Source organism: Hypanus sabinus, chromosome 9 (genome assembly GCF_030144855.1).
Source record: "Hypanus sabinus isolate sHypSab1 chromosome 9, sHypSab1.hap1, whole genome shotgun sequence".
Classification (NCBI taxonomy): domain Eukaryota; kingdom Metazoa; phylum Chordata; class Chondrichthyes; order Myliobatiformes; family Dasyatidae; genus Hypanus; species Hypanus sabinus.
This window is the reverse complement of record NC_082714.1, coordinates 2,864,085-2,884,169: the sequence shown is the minus strand read 5'-3', so window position 1 is coordinate 2,884,169 and position 20,085 is coordinate 2,864,085. Positions and strand designations below refer to the sequence as shown.

At 46.7% G+C, this 20,085-nt stretch overlaps 1 protein-coding gene across 2 annotated transcripts in view; it reads left to right on the top strand.

The window, feature by feature from the left end:
- Window positions 1-20,085, top strand: part of rab11fip3 (RAB11 family interacting protein 3 (class II)) — a 201,396-nt gene that overhangs the window by 114,030 nt on the left and 67,281 nt on the right. The window lies entirely within an intron of this gene.

Sequence of the window (20,085 nt, the reverse complement as noted above, 5' to 3'; positions counted from 1 at the left end):
GTCGCTGGTGTAACCCTTAGCCCAGTGAGTTCATACTGTCGCTGGTGTAACCCATAGCCCAGTGAGTTCATACTGTCGCTGGTATAACCCTTAGCCCAGTGAGTTCATACTGTCCCTGGTATAACCCTTAGCCCAGTGAGTTCATACTGTCGCTGGTATAACCCTTAGCCCACTGAGTTCATACTGTCGCTGGTATAACCCTTAGCCCAGTGAGTTCATACTGTCGCTGGTGTAACCCTTAGCCCAGTGAGTTCATACTGTCGCTGGTATAACCCATAGCCCAGTGAGTTCATACTGTCGCTGGTATAACCCTTAGCCCAGTGAGTTCATACTGTCCCTGATATAACCCATAGCCCAGTGAGTTCATACTGTCCCTGGTATAACCCTTAGCCCACAAAGTTCATACTGTCGCTGGTGTAACCCTTAGCCCAGTGAGTTCATACTGTCGCTGGTGTAACCCATAGCCCAGTGAGTTCATACTGTCGCTGGTGTAACCCTTAGCCCAGTGAGTTCATACTGTCGCTGGTATAAGCCTTAGCCCAGTGAGTTCATACTGTCGCTGGTGTAACCCATAGCCCAGTGAGTTCATACTGTCGCTGGTGTAACCCTTAGCCCAGTGAGTTCATACTGTCGCTGGTATAACCCTTAGCCCAGTGAGTTCATACTGTCGCTGGTATAACCCTTAGCCCAGTGAGTTCATACTGTCGCTGGTATAAGCCTTAGCCCAGTGAGTTCATACTGTCCCTGGTATAACCCATAGCCCAGTGAGTTCATACTGTCCCTGGTGTAACCCATAGCCCAGTGAGTTCATACTGTCGCTGGTGTAACCCATAGCCCAGTGAGTTCATACTGTCGCTGGTATAACCCTTAGCCCAGTGAGTTCATACTGTCGCTGGTGTAACCCATAGCCCACTGAGTTCATACTGTCGCTGGTGTAACCCTTAGCCCACTGAGTTCATACTGTCGCTGGTGTAACCCTTAGCCCAGTGAGTTCATACTGTCGCTGGTGTAACCCTTAGCCCAGTGAGTTCATACTGTCGCTGGTGTAACCCATAGCCCAGTGAGTTCATACTGTCGCTGGTATAACCCATAGCCCAGTGAGTTCATACTGTCGCTGGTGTAACCCTTAGCCCAGTGAGTTCATACTGTCGCTGGTATAACCCTTAGCCCAGTGAGTTCATACTGTCGCTGGTGTAACCCTTAGCCCAGTGAGTTCATACTGTCGCTGGTATAACCCTTAGCCCAGTGAGTTCATACTGTCGCTGGTGTAACCCTTAGCCCAGTGAGTTCATACTGTCGCTGGTGTAACCCTTAGCCCAGTGAGTTCATACTGTCGCTGGTGTAACCCTTAGCCCAGTGAGTTCATACTGTCGCTGGTATAAGCCTTAGCCCAGTGAGTTCATACTGTCGCTGGTGTAACCCATAGCCCAGTGAGTTCATACTGTCGCTGGTGTAACCCTTAGCCCAGTGAGTTCAAACTGTCGCTGGTATAACCCTTAGCCCAGTGAGTTCATACTGTCGCTGGTATAACCCTTAGCCCAGTGAGTTCATACTGTCGCTGGTATAAGCCTTAGCCCAGTGAGTTCATACTGTCCCTGGTATAACCCATAGCCCCGTGAGTTCATACTGTCCCTGGTGTAACCCATAGCCCAGTGAGTTCATACTGTCGCTGGTGTAACCCATAGCCCAGTGAGTTCATACTGTCGCTGGTATAACCCTTAGCCCAGTGAGTTCATACTGTCGCTGGTGTAACCCATAGCCCACTGAGTTCATACTGTCGCTGGTGTAACCCTTAGCCCACTGAGTTCATACTGTCGCTGGTGTAACCCTTAGCCCAGTGAGTTCATACTGTCGCTGGTGTAACCCTTAGCCCAGTGAGTTCATACTGTCGCTGGTGTAACCCATAGCCCAGTGAGTTCATACTGTCGCTGGTATAACCCATAGCCCAGTGAGTTCATACTGTCGCTGGTGTAACCCTTAGCCCAGTGAGTTCATACTGTCGCTGGTATAACCCTTAGCCCAGTGAGTTCATACTGTCGCTGGTGTAACCCTTAGCCCAGTGAGTTCATACTGTCGCTGGTATAACCCTTAGCCCAGTGAGTTCATACTGTCGCTGGTGTAACCCTTAGCCCAGTGAGTTCATACTGTCGCTGGTGTAACCCTTAGCCCAGTGAGTTCATACTGTCGCTGGTATAACCCTTAGCCCAGTGAGTTCATACTGTCGCTGGTGTAACCCATAGCCCAGTGAGTTCATACTGTCGCTGGTGTAACCCTTAGCCCAGTGAGTTCATACTGTCGCTGGTATAACCCATAGCCCAGTGAGTTCATACTGTCACTGGTGTAACCCTTAGCCCAGTGAGTTCATACTGTCGCTGGTATAACCCTTAGCCCAGTGAGTTCATACTGTCGCTGGTGTAACCCATAGCCCAGTGAGTTCATACTGTCCCTGGTATAACCCATAGCCCAGTGAGTTCATACTGTCGCTGGTGTAACCCTTAGCCCAGTGAGTTCATACTGTCCCTGGTGTAACCCTTAGCCCAGTGAGTTCATACTGTCGCTGGTGTAACCCTTAGCCCAGTGAGTTCATACTGTCGCTGGTATAACCCTTAGCCCAGTGAGTTCATACTGTCACTGGTGTAACCCTTAGCCCAGTGAGTTCATACTGTCGCTGGTGTAACCCTTAGCCCAGTGAGTTCATACTGTCGCTGGTGTAACCCATAGCCCAGTGAGTTCATACTGTCGCTGGTGTAACCCATAGCCCAGTGAGTTCATACTGTCGCTGGTGTAACCCTTAGCCCAGTGAGTTCATACTGTCGCTGGTGTAACCCATAGCCCAGTGAGTTCATACTGTCGCTGGTGTAACCCTTAGCCCAGTGAGTTCATACTGTCGCTGGTGTAACCCTTAGCCCAGTGAGTTCATACTGTCGCTGGTGTAACCCTTAGCCCAGTGAGTTCATACTGTCGCTGGTATAACCCTTAGCCCAGTGAGTTCATACTGTCGCTGGTATAACCCTTAGCCCAGTGAGTTCATACTGTCGCTGGTATAACCCTTAGCCCAGTGAGTTCATACTGTCGCTGGTGTAACCCATAGCCCAGTGAGTTCATACTGTCGCTGATATAACCCTTAGCCCAGTGAGTTCATACTGTCTCTGGTGTAACCCTTAGCCCAGTGAGTTCATACTGTCGCTGGTATAAGCCATAGCCCAGTGAGTTCATACTGTCGCTGGTATAACCCTTAGCCCAGTGAGTTCATACTGTCCCTGATATAACCCATAGCCCAGTGAGTTCATACTGTCCCTGGTATAACCCATAGCCCAGTGAGTTCATACTGTCCCTGATATAACCCTTAGCCCAGTGAGTTCATACTGTCGCTGGTATAAGCCTTAGCCCAGTGAGTTCATACTGTCGCTGGTATAACCCTTAGCCCAGTGAGTTCATACTGTCCCTGGTATAACCCATAGCCCAGTGAGTTCATACTGTCCCTGATATAACCCTTAGCCCAGTGAGTTCATACTGTCGCTGGTATAAGCCTTAGCCCAGTGAGTTCATACTGTCCCTGATATAACCCATAGCCCAGTGAGTTCATACTGTCCCTGGTATAACCCATAGCCCAGTGAGTTCATACTGTCCGTGGTATAACCCATAGCCCAGCGAGTTCATACTGTCCCTGGTGTAACCCATAGCCCAGTGAGTTCATACTGTCGCTGGTGTAACCCATAGCCCAGTGAGTTCATACTGTCGCTGGTGTAACCCATAGCCCAGTGAGTTCATACTGTCGCTGGTGTAACCCATAGCCCACTGAGTTCATACTGTCGCTGGTGTAACCCTTAGCCCTGTGAGTTCATACTGTCGCTGGTGTAACCCTTAGCCCAGTGAGTTCATGCTGTCGCTGGTGTAACCCATAGCCCAGTGAGTTCATACTGTCGCTGGTGTAACCCTTAGCCCAGTGAGTTCATACTGTCGCTGGTATAACCCATAGCCCAGTGAGTTCATACTGTCGCTGGTGTAACCCTTAGCCCAGTGAGTTCATACTGTCGCTGGTATAAGCCTTAGCCCAGTGAGTTCATACTGTCGCTGGTGTAACCCTTAGCCCAGTGAGTTCATACTGTCGCTGGTATAAGCCTTAGCCCAGTGAGTTCATACTGTCGCTGGTGTAACCCTTAGCCCAGTGAGTTCATACTGTCGCTGGTATAACCCTTAGCCCAGTGAGTTCATACTGTCGCTGGTGTAACCCATAGCCCAGTGAGTTCATACTGTCGCTGGTGTAACCCTTAGCCCAGTGAGTTCATACTGTCGCTGGTGTAACCCATAGCCCAGTGAGTTCATACTGTCGCTGGTGTAACCCTTAGCCCAGTGAGTTCATACTGTCGCTGGTGTAACCCTTAGCCCAGTAAGTTCATACTGTCGCTGGTGTAACCCATAGCCCAGTGAGTTCATACTGTCGCTGGTGTAACCCTTAGCCCAGTGAGTTCATACTGTCGCTGGTGTAACCCTTAGCCCAGTGAGTTCATACTGTCGCTGGTATAACCCTTAGCCCAGTGAGTTCATACTGTCCCTGATATAACCCATAGCCCAGTGAGTTCATACTGTCCCTGGTATAACCCTTAGCCCACAAAGTTCATACTGTCGCTGGTGTAACCCTTAGCCCAGTGAGTTCATACTGTCGCTGGTGTAACCCTTAGCCCAGTGAGTTCATACTGTCCCTGATATAACCCATAGCCCAGTGAGTTCATACTGTCGCTGGTATAAGCCTTAGCCCAGTGAGTTCATACTGTCGCTGGTGTAACCCATAGCCCAGTGAGTTCATACTGTCGCTGGTGTAACCCATAGCCCAGTGAGTTCATACTGTCGCTGGTGTAACCCATAGCCCAGTGAGTTCATACTGTCGCTGGTATAACCCTTAGCCCAGTGAGTTCATACTGTCGCTGGTATAACCCATAGCCCAGTGAGTTCATACTGTCGCTGGTATAACCCATAGCCCAGTGAGTTCATACTGTCGCTGGTATAACCCTTAGCCCAGTGAGTTCATACTGTCGCTGGTATAACCCTTAGCCCAGTGAGTTCATACTGTCGCTGGTGTAACCCTTAGCCCAGTGAGTTCATACTGTCGCTGGTATAACCCTTAGCCCAGTGAGTTCATACTGTCGCTGGTATAACCCTTAGCCCAGTGAGTTCATACTGTCGCTGGTATAAGCCTTAGCCCAGTGAGTTCATACTGTCGCTGGTATAACCCTTAGCCCAGTGAGTTCACACTGTCGCTGGTGTAACCCATAGCCCAGTGAGTTCACACTGTCGCTGGTGTAACCCTTAGCCCAGTGAGTTCATACTGTCGCTGGTGTAACCCATAGCCCAGTGAGTTCACACTGTCGCTGGTATAACCCTTAGCCCAGTGAGTTCATACTGTCGCTGGTATAACCCTTAGCCCACTGAGTTCATACTGTCGCTGGTATAACCCTTAGCCCAGTGAGTACACACTATCGCTGGTATAACCCTTAGCCCAGTGAGTTCATACTGTCGCTGGTATAACCCTTAGCCCAGTGAGTTCACTCTGTCGCTGGTATAACCCTTAGCCCAGTGAGTACACACTGTCGCTGGTATAACCCTTAGCCCAGTGAGTTCATACTGTCGCTGGTATAACCCTTAGCCCAGTGAGTTCATACTGTCCCTGGTATAAGCCTTAGCCCACTGAGTTCATACTGTCGCTGGTGTAACCCTTAGCCCAGTGAGTTCACACTGTCGCTGGTGTAACCCTTAGCCCAGTGAGTACACACTGTCGCTGGTGTAACCCTTAGCCCAGTGAGTTCATACTGTCGCTGGTATAACCCTTAGCCCACTGAGTTCATACTGTCGCTGGTATAACCCTTAGCCCAGTGAGTTCATACTGTCGCTGGTGTAACCCATAGCCCAGTGAGTTCATACTGTCGCTGGTATAACCCATAGCCCAGTGAGTTCATACTGTCCCTGGTATAACCCTTAGCCCAGTGAGTTCATACTGTCGCTGGTGTAACCCATAGCCCAGTGAGTTCATACTGTCGCTGGTATAACCCATAGCCCAGTGAGTTCATACTGTCGCTGGTATAACCCATAGCCCAGTGAGTTCATACTGTCCCTGGTATAACCCATAGCCCAGTGAGTTCATACTGTCGCTGGTATAACCCATAGCCCAGTGAGTTCATACTGTCCCTGGTGTAACCCATAGCCCAGTGAGTTCATACTGTCGCTGGTATAACCCATAGCCCAGTGAGTTCATACTGTCCCTGGTATAACCCTTAGCCCAGTGAGTACACACTGTCGCTGGTATAACCCTTAGCCCAGTGAGTTCATACTGTCGCTGGTATAACCCTTAGCCCAGTGAGTTCACACTGTCGCTGGTATAACCCTTAGCCCAGTGAGTTCATACTGTCGCTGGTATAACCCTTAGCCCAGTGAGTTCACACTGTCGCTGGTATAACCCTTAGCCCAGTGAGTACACACTGTCGCTGGTATAACCCTTAGCCCAGTGAGTTCATACTGTCGCTGGTATAACCCTTAGCCCAGTGAGTTCATACTGTCGCTGGTATAACCCTTAGCCCACTGAGTTCATACTGTCGCTGGTGTAACCCTTAGCCCAGTGAGTTCATACTGTCGCTGGTGTAACCCATAGCCCAGTGAGTTCATACTGTCGCTGGTGTAACCCATAGCCCAGTGAGTTCATACTGTCGCTGGTATAACCCATAGCCCAGTGAGTTCATACTGTCGCTGGTATAACCCTTAGCCCACTGAGTTCATACTGTCGCTGGTATAACCCTTAGCCCAGTGAGTTCATACTGTCCCTGGTATAACCCTTAGACCACTGAGTTCATACTGTCCCTGGTATAACCCATAGCCCAGTGAGTTCATACTGTCCCTGGTATAACCCTTAGCCCACTGAGTTCATACTGTCGCTGGTGTAACCCTTAGCCCAGTGAGTTCATACTGTCCCTGGTATAACCCATAGCCCAGTGAGTTCATACTGTCCCTGGTATAACCCTTAGACCACTGAGTTCATACTGTCCCTGGTGTAACCCATAGCCCAGTGAGTTCATACTGTCGCTGGTATAACCCTTAGCCCAGTGAGTTCATACTGTCGCTGGTATAACCCATAGCCCAGTGAGTTCATACTGTCCCTGGTATAACCCTTAGCCCAGTGAGTTCATACTGTCGCTGGTGTAACCCTTAGCCCAGTGAGTTCATACTGTCGCTGGTGTAACCCTTAGCCCAGTGAGTTCATACTGTCGCTGGTGTAACCCTTAGCCCAGTGAGTTCATACTGTCGCTGGTATAACCCTTAGCCCAGTGAGTTCATACTGTCCCTGGTGTAACCCTTAGCCCAGTGAGTTCATACTGTCGCTGGTGTAACCCATAGCCCAGTGAGTTCATACTGTCGCTGGTATAACCCTTAGCCCAGTGAGTTCATACTGTCGCTGGTATAAGCCTTAGCCCAGTGAGTTCATACTGTCCCTGATATAACCCTTAGCCCAGTGAGTTCATACTGTCGCTGGTATAACCCTTAGCCCAGTGAGTTCATACTGTCGCTGGTGTAACCCTTAGCCCAGTGAGTTCATACTGTCGCTGGTATAACCCTTAGCCCAGTGAGTTCATACTGTCCCTGGTGTAACCCATAGCCCAGTGAGTTCATACTGTCGCTGGTATAACCCTTAGCCCAGTGAGTTCATACTGTCCCTGATATAAACCTTAGCCCAGTGAGTTCATACTGTCGCTGGTATAACCCATAGCCCAGTGAGTTCATACTGTCGCTGGTATAACCCATAGCCCAGTGAGTTCATACTGTCCCTGGTATAACCCTTAGCCCAGTGAGTTCATACTGTCGCTGGTGTAACCCTTAGCCCAGTGAGTTCATACTGTCGCTGGTATAACCCATAGCCCAGTGAGTTCATACTGTCCCTGGTATTACCCTTAGCCCAGTGAGTTCATACTGTCGCTGGTGTAACCCTTAGCCCAGTGAGTTCATACTGTCGCTGGTATAACCCTTAGCCCAGTGAGTTCATACTGTCGCTGGTGTAACCCTTAGCCCAGTGAGTTCATACTGTCGCTGGTATAACCCATAGCCCAGTGAGTTCATACTGTCCCTGGTATAACCCTTAGCCCAGTGAGTTCATACTGTCGCTGGTATAACCCATAGCCCAGTGAGTTCATACTGTCCCTGGTATAACCCTTAGCCCAGTGAGTTCATACTGTCGCTGGTATAACCCATAGCCCAGTGAGTTCATACTGTCGCTGGTATAACCCATAGCCCAGTGAGTTCATACTGTCGCTGGTATAACACTTAGCCCAGTGAGTTCATACTGTCCCTGGTATAACCCATAGCCCAGTGAGTTCATACTGTTGCTGGTGTAACCCTTAGCCCAGTGAGTTCATACTGTCGCTGGTATAACCCTTAGCCCAGTGAGTTCACACTGTCGCTGGTATAACCCATAGCCCACTGAGTTCATACTGTCCCTGATATAACCCTTAGCCCAGTGAGTTCATACTGTCGCTGGTGTAACCCTTAGCCCAGTGAGTTCATACTGTCCCTGATATAACCCTTAGCCCACTGAGTTCATACTGTCGCTGGTATAACCCATAGCCCACTGAGTTCATACTGTCCCTGATATAACCCTTAGCCCAGTGAGTTCATACTGTCGCTGGTGTAACCCATAGCCCACTGAGTTCATACTGTCCCTGATATAACCCTTAGCCCACTGAGTTCATACTGTCGCTGGTATAACCCATAGCCCACTGAGTTCATACTGTCCCTGATATAACCCTTAGCCCACTGAGTTCATACTGTCGCTGGTATAACCCATAGCCCACTGAGTTCATACTGTCGCTGGTATAACCCATAGCCCAGTGAGTTCATACTGTCCCTGGTGTAACCCATAGCACAGTGAGTTCATACTGTCCCTGGTGTAACCCATAGCCCACTGAGTTCATACTGTCGCTGGTATAACCCTTAGCCCAGTGAGTTCATACTGTCGCTGGTATAAGCCTTAGCCCAGTGAGTTCATACTGTCGCTGGTGTAACCCATAGCCCACTGAGTTCATACTGTCGCTGGTGTAACCCTTAGCCCAGTGAGTTCATACTGTCGCTGGTATAACCCTTAGCCCAGTGAGTTCATACTGTCCCTGGTATAACCCATAGCCCACTGAGTTCATACTGTCGCTGGTGTAACCCTTAGCCCAGTGAGTTCATACTGTCGCTGGTATAACCCTTAGCCCAGTGAGTTCATACTGTCCCTGGTATAACCCATAGCCCACTGAGTTCATACTGTCCCTGGTATAACCCTTAGCCCAGTGAGTTCATACTGTCGCTGGTGTAACCCTTAGCCCAGTGAGTTCATACTGTCGCTGGTATAACCTTTAGCCCAGTGAGTTCATACTGTCGCTGGTGTAACCCATAGCCCAGTGAGTTCATACTGTCGCTGGTATAACCCTTAGCCCAGTGAGTTCATACTGTCCCTGGTATAACCCTTAGCCCAGTGAGTTCATACTGTCGCTGGTGTAACCCTTAGCCCAGTGAGTTCATACTGTCGCTGGTATAACCCTTAGCCCAGTGAGTTCATACTGTCGCTGGTGTAACCCATAGCCCAGTGAGTTCATACTGTCGCTGGTATAACCCATAGCCCAGTGAGTTCATACTGTCCCTGGTATAACCCATAGCCCAGTGAGTTCATACTGTCGCTGGTGTAACCCATAGCCCAGTGAGTTCATACTGTCGCTGGTGTAACCCTTAGCCCAGTGAGTTCATACTGTCGCTGGTGTAACCCTTAGCCCAGTGAGTTCATACTGTCGCTGGTGTAACCCTTAGCCCAGTGAGTTCATACTGTCGCTGGTATAACCCATAGCCCACTGAGTTCATACTGTCGCTGGTGTAACCCTTAGCCCAGTGAGTTCATACTGTCGCTGGTGTAACCCTTAGCCCAGTGAGTTCATACTGTCGCTGGTGTAACCCTTAGCCCAGTGAGTTCATACTGTCGCTGGTGTAACCCTTAGCCCAGTGAGTTCATACTGTCGCTGGTATAACCCATAGCCCACTGAGTTCATACTGTCGCTGGTGTAACCCTTAGCCCAGTGAGTTCATACTGTCGCTGGTGTAACCCTTAGCCCAGTGAGTTCATACTGTCGCTGGTGTAACCCTTAGCCCAGTGAGTTCATACTGTCGCTGGTATAACCCATAGCCCAGTGAGTTCATACTGTCCCTGGTATAACCCTTAGCCCAGTGAGTTCATACTGTCGCTGGTATAACCCATAGCCCAGTGAGTTCATACTGTCCCTGGTATAACCCTTAGCCCAGTGAGTTCATACTGTCGCTGGTATAACCCATAGCCCAGTGAGTTCATACTGTCGCTGGTATAACCCATAGCCCAGTGAGTTCATACTGTCGCTGGTGTAACCCTTAGCCCAGTGAGTTCATACTGTCGCTGGTATAACCCTTAGCCCAGTGAGTTCACACTGTCCCTGATATAACCCTTAGCCCAGTGAGTTCATACTGTCGCTGGTGTAACCCTTAGCCCAGTGAGTTCATACTGTCGCTGGTATAACCCTTAGCCCAGTGAGTTCACACTGTCGCTGGTATAACCCATAGCCCACTGAGTTCATACTGTCCCTGATATAACCCTTAGCCCAGTGAGTTCATACTGTCGCTGGTGTAACCCTTAGCCCACTGAGTTCATACTGTCGCTGGTATAACCCATAGCCCACTGAGTTCATACTGTCCCTGATATAACCCTTAGCCCAGTGAGTTCATACTGTCGCTGGTATAACCCATAGCCCAGTGAGTTCATACTGTCGCTGGTGTAACCCATAGCCCAGTGAGTTCATACTGTCCCTGGTATAACCCTTAGCCCAGTGAGTTCATACTGTCCCTGATATAACCCTTAGCCCACTGAGTTCATACTGTCGCTGGTATAACCCATAGCCCACTGAGTTCATACTGTCCCTGATATAACCCTTAGCCCAGTGAGTTCATACTGTCGCTGGTATAAGCCTTAGCCCAGTGAGTTCATACTGTCGCTGGTATAACCCTTAGCCCAGTGAGTTCATACTGTCGCTGGTATAACCCATAGCCCAGTGAGTTCATACTGTCGCTGGTGTAACCCTTAGCCCAGTGAGTTCATACTGTCGCTGGTGTAACCCATAGCCCAGTGAGTTCATACTGTCGCTGGTGTAACCCATAGCCCAGTGAGTTCATACTGTCCCTGGTGTAACCCATAGCCCAGTGAGTTCATACTGTCGCTGGTATAACCCATAGCCCAGTGAGTTCATACTGTCGCTGGTATAACCCTTAGCCCAGTGAGTTCACACTGTCGCTGGTATAACCCTTAGCCCAGTGAGTTCATACTGTCGCTGGTGTAACCCTTAGCCCAGTGAGTTCATACTGTCCCTGGTATAACCCATAGCCCAGTGAGTTCATACTGTCGCTGGTATAACCCATAGCCCAGTGAGTTCATACTGTCCCTGGTATAACCCTTAGCCCAGTGAGTTCATACTGTCGCTGGTATAACCCATAGACCACTGAGTTCATACTGTCGCTGGTGTAACCCTTAGCCCAGTGAGTTCATACTGTCGCTGGTGTAACCCTTAGCCCAGTAAGTTCATACTGTCGCTGGTATAAGCCTTAGCCCAGTGAGTTCATACTGTCGCTGGTATAAGCCTTAGCCCACTGAGTTCATACTGTCGCTGGTGTAACCCTTAGCCCAGTGAGTTCATACTGTCCCTAATATAACCCTTAGCCCAGTGAGTTCATACTGTCGGTGGTGTAACCCATAGCCCACTGAGTTCATACTGTCGGTGGTGTAACCCATAGCACAGTGAGTTCATACTGTCCCTGGTGTAACCCATAGCCCAGTGAGTTCATACTGTCCCTGGTGTAACCCATAGCCCAGTGAGTTCATACTGTCGCTGGTATAACCCTTAGCCCAGTGAGTTCATACTGTCGCTGGTATAACCCATAGCCCAGTGAGTTCATACTCTCGCTGGTATAACCAATAGCCCAGTGAGTTCATACTGTCGCTGGTATAACCCATAGCCCAGTGAGTTCATACTGTCGCTGGTGTAACCCATAGCCCAGTGAGTTCATACTGTCGCTGGTGTAACCCATAGCCCAGTGAGTTCATACTGTCCCTGGTGTAACCCATAGCCCAGTGAGTTCATACTGTCGCTGGTATAACCCATAGCCCAGTGAGTTCATACTGTCGCTGGTATAACCCATAGCCCAGTGAGTTCATACTGTCGCTGGTATAACCCATAGCCCAGTGAGTTCATACTGTCGCTGGTATAACCCATAGCCCAGTGAGTTAATACTGTCGCTGGTGTAACCCTTAGCCCAGTGAGTTCATACTGTCCCTGGTATAACCCATAGCCCAGTGAGTTCATACTGTCCCTGGTATAACCCATAGCACAGTGAGTTCATACTGTCCCTGGTGTAACCCATAGCCCAGTGAGTTCATACTGTCCCTGGTGTAACCCATAGCCCAGTGAGTTCATACTGTCGCTGGTATAACCCTTAGCCCAGTGAGTTCATACTGTCGCTGGTATAACCCATAGCCCAGTGAGTTCATACTCTCGCTGGTATAACCAATAGCCCAGTGAGTTCATACTGTCGCTGGTATAACCCATAGCCCAGTGAGTTCATACTGTCCCTGGTGTAACCCATAGCCCAGTGATTTCATACTGTCGCTGGTATAACCCATAGCCCAGTGAGTTCATACTGTCGCTGGTATAACCCATAGCCCAGTGAGTTCATACTGTCGCTGGTATAACCCATAGCCCAGTGAGTTCATACTGTCGCTGGTATAACCCATAGCCCAGTGAGTTAATACTGTCGCTGGTGTAACCCTTAGCCCAGTGAGTTCATACTGTCCCTGGTATAACCCTTAGCCCAGTGAGTTCATACTGTCGCTGGTATAACCCATAGCCCAGTGAGTTCATACTGTCGCTGGTATAAGCCTTAGCCCACTGAGTTCATACTGTCGCTGGTGTAACCCTTAGCCCAGTGAGTTCATACTGTCGCTGGTATAACCCTTAGCCCAGTGAGTTCATACTGTCGCTGGTGTAACCCTTAGCCCAGTGAGTTCATACTGTCGCTGGTATAACCCTTAGCCCAGTGAGTTCATACTGTCGCTGGTGTAACGCTTAGCCCAGTGAGTTCATACTGTCGCTGGTATAACCCTTAGCCCAGTGAGTTCATACTGTCGCTGGTATAACCCTTAGCCCAGTGAGTTCATACTGTCCCTGGTATAACCCATAGCCCAGTGAGTTCATACTGTCGCTGGTGTAACCCTTAGCCCAGTGAGTTCATACTGTCGCTGGTGTAACCCTTAGCCCAGTGAGTTCATACTGTCGCTGGTGTAACCCTTAGCCCAGTGAGTTCATACTGTCGCTGGTGTAACCCTTAGCCCAGTGAGTTCATACTGTCGCTGGTATAAGCCTTAGCCCACTGAGTTCATACTGTCGCTGGTGTAACCCTTAGCCCAGTGAGTTCATACTGTCGCTGGTGTAACCCTTAGCCCAGTGAGTTCATACTGTCGCTGGTATAACCCATAGCCCAGTGAGTTCATACTGTCGCTGGTAGAACCCATAGCCCAGTGAGTTCATACTGTCGCTGGTATAACCCTTAGCCCAGTGAGTTCATACTGTCGCTGGTAGAACCCATAGCCCAGTGGTTTCATACTCCCTAATCTCATCCCTAAAAATCGATTCCAACAACTTTCCAACCACTGATGTCAGGCTAACAGGTCTATAGTTTCCTTTCTGCTGCCTCCCACCCTTCTTAAATAGCGGAGTAACATTTGCAATTTTCCAGTCATCTGGTACAATGCCAAAATCTATCGATTCTTGAAAGATCATTGTTAATTCCTCTGCAAACTTTCCAGCTACTTTCTTCAGAACCTGAGGATGCATTCCATCAGGTCCAGGAGGTTTATCCACCTTCTCAGTTGTATTTTTCACTACACATTCTTCACTTCTCTGACACTCCAGAATGTCCAGTATATTGTAGACATCTTCCACTATGAAGACTGATGCAGAATACGCATTCAGTTCCTCTGCCATCTCTGTATCTTTCATTACAATATCTCCAGTGTCGTTTTCTATTGGTCTATATCTACCCTCGACTCTCAGTTACCCTTTATATACTTAAAAAAAACTTTTAGTATCTTCTTTGATATTAGTCAACAGCTTCCTTTCATAATTCATTTTTTCCTTCCTAATGACCTTCTTCATTTCCTTCCGCAAGTTTTTAAAAGCTTGCCAAATCTCTATCTTCCCACTAGCTTTGGCTTCCTTGTATGCCGTCTCTTTTACTTTTACTTTGGTTCTGACTTCACTTGTCAGCCATGGTAGTGTCCTTCTGCCATTCAAAAATTTCTTATTATTTGAAATATATCTATCTTGCACTTCCCTCATTTTTCGCAGAAACTCCAGCCATTGCTGCTCTGCTGCCCTTCCTGCTCGTGTTTCTTTCCAGTCAACCTTGGCCAGTTCCCCTCTTATGCCATTGTAATTTTCTTAAATTTTGAAGTGAACTTGATCATATTGAGATCACTGTTCCCCTATGGTTCTTTAACTTTAATCTCTCTTATCACCTCCAGACCGTTGCACAACACCCAATTCAGCACAGCTGATCCCCTAGTAGGCTCAATAACAAGCCGTACTAAAAAGCCATCCCTTAGATATTCTACTACTTCTCTCTCTTGAAGTCCATTACTGACCTGGTTTTCCCAATCCAGTTTCATGTGAAAATCCCCAATAATTATCTGACACGCCTTTTCTATCTCTTGCTGTAATTTGTAATCCACATACTGGCTGCTGTTTGGAGGCCCGTATACAACTGCCATTAGAGTCCTTTTACCCTTGCCATTTCTTAACTCAGTGCATAGGGACTCTACACCTTCCAATCCTATGTCATCCCTTTCTAATGATTTAATATTATTTCTTACACACAGGGCCACACCACCCCCTCTGCCTACTAACATATCTTTCTATTACATCGTATATCCTTGGACATTCAGCTCCCAACGGCAGCCATCCTTTAGCCAAGTTTCAGAGATGGCCACAGCGTCATACTTGCCAATCTGTAGCTGAATTTCAAGATCGTCCATTTTATTTCTTATGCAGCATGCATTCAAATATAACACTTTCAGTTCTGCTTTACCCTTCCTCAGCCTTGTCACTCTGGTCCCCATCTCCCTGCCAAATTATCCCTCAGTCTCAAAATCAGCTCCCCCTCAAGAGAGTGTGGATGTTGAAATTGTGAGATGGGAACAGTGCTGGCTGCATTCAGTGTTAATGGAGTAGTATTGTGAACACTCTCTTTCACTCACACACACTACCTGACCTGCTCAGTTCCAACATTTTTGTTTGCATTAACTTCAAAAGCCAAAGTCAAGTTTGTTAATATACAGGTGCAATGACAAACTTGCTTGCACCAGCAGCACCAGCACAGTACCTCATATCAGCAGCATTTACAAGCATTAATTAAACATAAATTATACACTATTTTTACAAGGAACAGAAAACAATAAAACAGTGTTTAGCTTTTTTGAATAAAATTAAGTTAATTTAATATGATGTAGTGATTGGACTTTTTCCGGTTGGTTCAAGAACCAAATGGTTGAAGAGAAGTAGCTGTTCTTAAACACGTTTTTGTGGGACCTCAGGTTTCTGCCCAATGGTAGATGCGAGAAGAAGGCATGGTCTGAATGGTGGGGATCTTTCGATGATCAATGTTACCACTTTGAGACAAACACCTCCTGCAGATACCACAGATGGTGGGAAGGGGTGTACCCACGATGTATTGGAAACTCATTTTCTACCAATCCTTGCAAGCTATTTTCACCTTAAACCTATTATGTGATACTTTAGTAAATGCTTTTTGGAAGTCCATATATACCGTATCAATTGTATTTCTCTCATTCACTCAGTTTATCAAATAAAATCTCCCATTAGCATAATTAAACACAATTTGCCTTTCAAACATTTATACGAGATCAAAGTCCGAAGTAAATTTAATATCCAAGTACATACATGTCACCATATACAACCCTGAGATTTATTTTTTTGTGGGCATTCACAATAAATACAAAGAAATGCAATAGAATTAATGAAAAGCTACACAAAGGTAGACAAACAATCTATGTGCAAATGACAACAAATTGTTCAAATGCAAAAAGAAAAACAAAATAATAATAGATAAATAAGTAATATGAAGTGCATGAGTTGTTTAATCCTTAAAGTGAGTCCATAAATTGTGCAAACAGTTCAGTGATGGGGTGAGTGAAGTTATCCTCTCTGGTTCAGGAGCCTGATGGTTGAGGGGTAAGAACTCTTCTTGAACCTGGTGGTGAGTAACCTGAGATTCTTGTACCACCATCCTGATGGTAGTAGCAAGAAGAGAGCATGGCCTAGATGGTGGGGGTTCTCGATGTTGGGTGCTGCTTTCCTATGAAAGAGTTTCATGTAGATGTGCACAATATGAGATTAATCAATCCACATTTGTGCAGGTGCTTGCTGTTTCTCGGACTTTTGTCTCTAAAGCGTTCCTTCCCACCAAGGTGTTTGATTGCTCGTTATATTTCACAGAAGAAAGATTAACCACACTGGGAAATTACCCGAGGTGAATTTTTGATTCGTTCAGTATGGATCAGATCTTGTTGCCTTGCTTGGAATCAGTTCTGCACTTAAATTGGATTTGAATTTTAAGGAATTAAATTCCAATCTCCTTATTTGCATGCTTGGTATTCAGTTGCACCCCCCCCCCTTCCTTTTTTACTTAGTCTTTAAGCCGGCTGCATGTAGACTGCTAGCCAAGAGGCTCATCGAGTATCAGTGTGAAATTTCATCGTACTTAATGTCCAGGTAGAAAATGTTGATTTGATTCTTAAGGTTCAAATGTCTCTTTAAGTCTTGTAATAGCTGAATTCTATACTGAAGTGATGCTTAACTTCCACAGGGAGGTCTTTGATCAGTCAAGAAAGCTGATTCTCCCTCTTGGAGCGTGTGGGTGGGGGCAGGGATGGTTGTTGATGGTTGGAACATTTGAACAGGTTTCTGTGCTTGCCTGGCACAGATGGGATTTGATTTGACTGTGACATACAAGGATGAGAAAATCTGCAGGTGTTGAAAATCCAGAGCAACATGCACAAAAGACCATAAGATATAGGAACAGAAGGAGCCCATTCAGCCCATTGAGTTTGGTCCACCATTCCATCATGGCTGATCCCAATCCCACTCAACCCCATATACCTGCCTGCTTGCCATATCTTTTGCTGTCCTGACCAATCAGGAAACCATGAACTTCTGCCTTAAGTATATCTATGGGCTTGGCCTCAACCGAATATGAAGGGGAATTGACAGTTGATGTTTCAGACAGGCCCAGATGAAAGGTGCCTGGCCTGCTGATTTCCTCCAGCATTTTGTGTGCGTTACAGGGAAAAGTTTTTTTTTGTTTGTGTGTCAGCTGAACAAATCATTCCCCACTCAAGTTCATACGTTCTGGGGTTAATGGCCACTTAACAAGGTACCTAAAAGCATTATCCACCAGTGCCATACGGGAAATGTGGGAGTGGGGAATCCCAGAGAGGGTCTGGCTGTTTTCCATCTTATCTCACTTCTGCCATTCAGTTGGTGAGGTGGCAAGTCCTCTTTGAATCTGATGGGTGTTGGACATCGGAGTCAGAAATTAGGTGGAATATGAAGCCCCTTGACAAGTCTCCTAGAAATTTAAAATTGGGTGGAAGTCTAACTGGAAGGAACTAAAGTATTGTTCATTAAGTTCAAGGCCTTTATTGAGATTATTTTAATGGAAAAAAGCAGTAATTAAGGCATTAAGAGTCAAGATTCAAGATTGTTGTCATTTCCAATGCTCAAGTGTAAAGGAGAACAAAATAATTGTTAGTCTGGACCCGATGTAGCACACAAAACAGAATAAGATGAAGAACACGATAGTAATATAAAAAAACACAATCAATATAACGTAGCTTATAAACATTGATTGTATGTCCATAAAGTGACATAAGTCTGTACATATATTGACTCTGACAGGAAATGATAAAGAAGTGGTGGTTTGGGCTGTGGAGTTAATGGGTGGAGGTGTTGATCAGCCTTACTGGTTGAGGAAAGTAGCTGTTTTTGAGTTTGGTGGACCTGTGTAGATGCAATGTAGCCTCCTCCCTGCTGAGCGAAGGACAAACCGTCCAAAAGCAGGGTGGATGGGATCCTTCATAATGAAACTGGTCCTTTTCTGGCACCTTTCTGTATATATGACTTTGATGGCAGGTAGGCTGGTGCAAGTTATGCATTGGGCAGTTTTGACTACCAGTTTTATAGCCTTCCTGTCAGCCACAGTTCAGTTTCCATACCATGCAGCAGTGTAGCATGTTAGACCATAAGACATAGGAGTAGTATTAGGGAATTTGGCCCAATGAGTCTACTCTGCCATTTCAACTTCCATTTTGCCATTTCTGAAAATCCAAGTACACATGAAAAAAACAATTCTCCTTTGTCTATCCTGCTTGTTATTTCTTCAATTATTTCCAATAGATTTGTCAAGCAAGATTTTTCTTTGAGGAAACCATGCTGACTATGGCCTATTTTGTCATGAGGCTCCAAGTACCCTGAGACCTCATCCTTAATAATGGACTCAAACATCTTCCCAGCCACAAAGGTGGTTAAAACTCTTTAGCCATCTCTTTCAGAACTCTGGGATGTACACCATTTGGTCCAGGTGACTCATCTACCTTCAGACCTTGCAGTTTCCCAAGAATCTTCTGTCTAGTTATGGTAGCTTCACACACTTCACGCCCCCTGACACCTGGAACTTCCACCATAATGCTAGTGTTTTCCACTGGTGCAAAATGCTTATTCCATTTATTCCCCATTACTACCTCTCCGGCATCATTTTCCAGCAGTCTGATATTCACTCTTGCCTCTCTTTTACATTTTATCTAAAGAAAATTTTGGTATCCTCTTTAAAATTATTGGCTAGCTTACTTTCATATTCTATCTTTACCTTTGTTAATGACTTTTATAGTTGCCTTCTGTTGGTTTTTAAAAGCTTCTCATTCCTCTAACTTCCTACTAATTTTTGCTCAATTTTATGCTCTCTCTTTGGCTTTTAGGTTGGCTTTGATTTCTCTTGTTAGCCACAGTTTAGGATGCTTTCTACTGCACATCTATAGAATGATAGGAGTATTGAAGTGCAAAGTCCAGCTCTCTTCAACCTCCTCAGAAAATAGTGGTGTTGATGAGCTTTCCTGATTGTGTAGAATGTGTTCTGGGACAGTGAAAGGGTGTGCAGGATGTGTTTCCACTGCTGTTCTCTCAGTGTAAGGAGGGGTGCGAGTGGTATGAGTTCTCCTGAAGTCGATTATGAACCTTCTGAAGAGTAAGAGGGAAAGAAGGCAGTTTATTTGGCATGGATGGGTGTTGCACTTTGGCTGGGCTTTCATGTAATGCTGGGATTATGATGCAACTGATTTTATGCATTGGTACCTGTGGGAAGGACCTCACTGATTGGTGGGATGGAAAGTTACCATTCGTTACCATGGCTACTGATGTAAACTAAAATGTTTAGACCAGAATATTAACTCTGTTTCTCAGTGCAGCGATGACACAAGATTGGGTGACTCTTGGAAGATGAGATGGCAGCCAGGGACTTATTTTTGCAAGTTTCACTCAATGGGTCACAGCAATACGAGGTTAAAGCATCGACGTGGTGTTACACAAGGTGATTCATGAACTGGATCAGCTTGAGGGTGTTGTCCTGGCAACCATTGAATTTCCTCGTTGTATAACCAAGCACCTGAATGCTTTTCTTGTTCTTTAAAAAAAGGTCCCACTGTGAAATTTCATGGCAAGAAGGTAACTTGCTTGTGAAGACAATTGTTATCATGTTGGTTCCTGCAGACTGCTGACATGGTGTTAGAGCACTCAGGTTTCCATTAGAGACTGGATAACATGAGCCAGCTGTGTGGGTAGTGTTGTGATCCTTCACTGGAACACTTGTCAATTTTCAGCCCTGATTGGTTTAAATTCTGTCAAGTTTCCCATATCCAGGTGTTTAATGACT